Source organism: Aptenodytes forsteri, unplaced genomic scaffold, assembly GCF_000699145.1.
Source record: "Aptenodytes forsteri isolate BGI_AS27 unplaced genomic scaffold, ASM69914v1 Scaffold257, whole genome shotgun sequence".
In the NCBI taxonomy this organism is placed as follows: domain Eukaryota; kingdom Metazoa; phylum Chordata; class Aves; order Sphenisciformes; family Spheniscidae; genus Aptenodytes; species Aptenodytes forsteri.
Window position 1 is genome coordinate 1,264,612 of NW_008795194.1, and position 911 is coordinate 1,265,522.

Consider the following 911-nt stretch of genomic DNA (forward strand, 5'->3'; position numbering starts at 1 on the left):
CGAGGGGGGAAGAAAAAAAAAAAAAAAAAAAAAAAAAGGAGGGGGGAGGAAGTAAAAGAGGCGTTAGGAAATGGGCAATTAAAACCGACAGAGCCACTAATGAAAAAATGGGGAGAAAAAAAAAAGACCAGGAGCAGAGGGGCTCGGTCTTGTCAGCTTTGCACAGTCATTAGCCGGTTGCTTCAAGGACCGTAGCTGCCCGAAGGAGCCTGAACACCGTGCGGGCGCTGCCGGGGGTGCCCCAGCCCCGCTGCCGGCAGTGCCCGCCGCCGGCGGGGGAAGACATCGGCGCTAATACCTCTAACGACATCAACGCCGCGATTTGTTTTGAATGTTCACTTTTATTGGTGTTCTCCCTTTGCCAAAATGTGCTTGATTACATAGATGCGGTGCCGTGATAACTGCGCACCCTAGACAGCCTAGGTGTAACCGGGAAAGTTCAGCCCAGGCCAGATCAAATCCCAGGCTGTTTAATGCTGAAAGGCTGCGTGTTGCTATTAGTGTTAAATATATGGCTAATTATGCGTATGAAAATTAAACATCAGTGTTATGCTAATGGGGCCGCCTTCAGCTGTGGATCAGAGCACTTGAGACTAGCATTTAATCAAATGAATCAGTAACTAATACATCTGCACGTGTGAACTTTCACAAGATCATTTTCCTGTTACAGTCACACCGCTGAATTATGAAAGAAATAATTATCAACACTTTCCAATTATCTAACAAAGTAATTTGGGATTCATCGTGGGCTTTCTGGGGAGGATCTCCCAAGTCCCACCTCATTTATCGCTCACGCACGCGGAAGTTTTCATTTTAAGTTCAAACGCGCCGTTTGGCCCATTCAGGGCGATTCTGTTTCGTCGGATTTTCGTTTTTATCCCTCGTAAGAACAATAACGGCGACAACCGAGC